The sequence below is a fragment of the Orbicella franksi genome, unplaced genomic scaffold, assembly GCF_964199315.1.
Source record: "Orbicella franksi unplaced genomic scaffold, jaOrbFran1.1 SCAFFOLD_219, whole genome shotgun sequence".
Taxonomy (NCBI): domain Eukaryota; kingdom Metazoa; phylum Cnidaria; class Anthozoa; order Scleractinia; family Merulinidae; genus Orbicella; species Orbicella franksi.
Window position 1 is genome coordinate 1 of NW_027670914.1, and position 2500 is coordinate 2500.

Below are 2500 nucleotides of genomic sequence, written 5' to 3' on the forward strand. Positions count from 1 at the left end.
AGAAACCAACAAAATAGAACCAAAGTCCTATTCCATTATTCCATGCTTATGTATTCAAGCGCTGGCTTGCTTTGAACACTCTAATTTTTTCAAAGTAAACGTCGCAGATCCTATGCACACTCAGTTAAGAGCACACACAGTCTTTGCGAGGAAGAACAGCGCGGCCAGTAACATACCTTGCGGCAGACCGGCCGAGCCATCCCGAAATCCAACTACGAGCTTTTTAACTGCAACAACTTTAATATACGCTATTGGAGCTGGAATTACCGCGGCTGCTGGCACCAGACTTGCCCTCCAATGGATCCTCGTTAAAGGATTTAAGTTGTACTCATTCCAATTACAAGACTTGGAAAAGCCCTGTATTGTTATTTCTTGTCACTACCTCCCTGAGTCAGGATTGGGTAATTTGCGCGCCTGCTGCCTTCCTTGGATGTGGTAGCCGTTTCTCAGGCTCCCTCTCCGGAATCGAACCCTAATTCTCCGTCACCCGTTGCAACCATGGTAAGCCACTACCTTACCATCGACAGTTGATAGGGCAGAAATTTGAATGAAACATCGCCAGCTCAAGGCCGTGCGATTCGATCAGTTACTATGAATCACCAAAGAACCGGGCAGAACCCGCATTGGTTTTTAATCTAATAAATACATCCCTTCCAGAAGTCGGGACTTTTCGCATGTATTAGCTCTAGAATTACTACGGTTATCCAAGTAGTAATGGTACAATCAAATAAACGATAACTGATTTAATGAGCCATTCGCAGTTTCACAGTACAAGTGCTTATACTTAGACATGCATGGCTTAATCTTTGAGACAAGCATATGACTACTGGCAGGATCAACCAGGTAGCTATCCCTCAGGGAACCCGGCGGGAACCCTATTGCGTCTGCTTCCTTTGAAAGGAGGCTGGCATTTCACCGTCAAGCTGCACTGGGAATCCTCCCGGCCATGGAAGACGCACGAGGCGTTCGACCCTGTCCGAGGGAAACCCGTTCTCTCTTTGCCACGTCTTTCCACTGCTTCACCCTAGTAAGCTTCCGGCATACCAGTGAGACAGCCAAGTGCACGGAATGCCGACAAGATACATCGGGGAAGAATGATTCTTCCGAATCTAAGCCGCTATTCTTGGCCAAAGGCCATCAGGTACAACATCCATCCGTTCTCTCGTTGTCCACACCGAGACAACTTGGCTTCAAGTTCAGTCATTTCATGCTACCGACCGAGCAAGTTTGGTCGACTTTGCTCCTTTTTCCTCCAAATACCCTCCTTTCCTACCCGAGAACACATTACCGAGCAGGGCTTACTGTTACGGACCGATACAGCTCAATTGCTCTTTCGGTCTTTCCCGATGCCTGCCCTACATTATAACCCGAAACCGTCTATTCCCCCAACCAAGTTTAGACACTTAGAAAAATGTCGAAAATTTCGATTTTTCGAAACTGCTCCAAAGCGCTCCCCATGGCATTCCAAACGTGCGTCTGCATGTCAGAGTTACGAAAACGAAGAGATTTCCACGAAGATGACCGATGATTGCCGAAATTTCCCGACGAAAACCCGAAGCTCAAAGACCACACCCTAAAGAGCGCAAAATTGGGATTTTACACTTTTTCAAAACTTTGTGCGGCAAACTATTGGCCAGCTCGAGTTACGTGCAGGCGCCAAGTTTGGCGCTGTCACGTCATCGTTAAGGGGGGTGTGCTACACTATCTTAAAACTGGGCGTCGGTCCCCCTATTCTATAAGCACCCTTAAGATTTTCACCATTTTCAAAACTTTTTGTGGCAAACTATTGGCCAGCTCGAGTTACGTGCAGGCGCCAAGTTTGGCGCTGTCACATCATCGTTAAGGGGGGTGTGCTACACTATCTTAAAACTGGGCGTCGGTCCCCCTATTCTATAAGCACCCTTAAGATTTTCACCATTTTCAAAACTTTTTGCGGCAAACTATTGGCCAGCTCGAGTTACGTGCAGGCGCCAAGTTTGGCGCTGTCACATCATCGTTAAGGGGGGTGTGCTACACTATCTTAAAACTGGGCGTCGGTCCCCCTTATCTATAAGCACCCTTAAGATTTTCACCATTTTCAAAACTTTTTGCGGCAAACTATTGGCCAGCTCGAGTTACGTGCAGGCGCCCAGTTTGGCGCTGTCACATCATCGTTAAGGGGGGTGTGCTACACTATCTTAAAACTGGGCGTCGGTCCCCCTTATCTATAAGCACCCTTAAGATTTTCACCATTTTCAAACCTTTTTGCGGCAAACTATTGGCCAGCTCGAGTTACGTGCAGGCGCCAAGTTTGGCGCTGTCACATCATCGTTAAGGGGGGTGTGCTACACTATCTTAAAACTGGGCGTCGGTCCCCCTAATCTATAAGCACCCTTAAGATTTTTACCACTTTCAAAACGTTTTGCGGCAAACTATTGGCCAGCTCGAGTTACGTGCAGGCGCCAAGTTTGGCGCTGTCACATCATCGTTAAGGGGATTTGCTACACTATCTTAAAACTGG

At 47.4% G+C, this 2500-nt stretch overlaps 1 pseudogene; it reads right to left on the reverse strand.

Moving 5' to 3' along the window:
• Positions 1-846, reverse strand: LOC145476082 (small subunit ribosomal RNA; annotated as a pseudogene; the record flags this gene model as incomplete).
• Between the last annotated feature and the right edge of the window lie 1654 nt (positions 847-2500).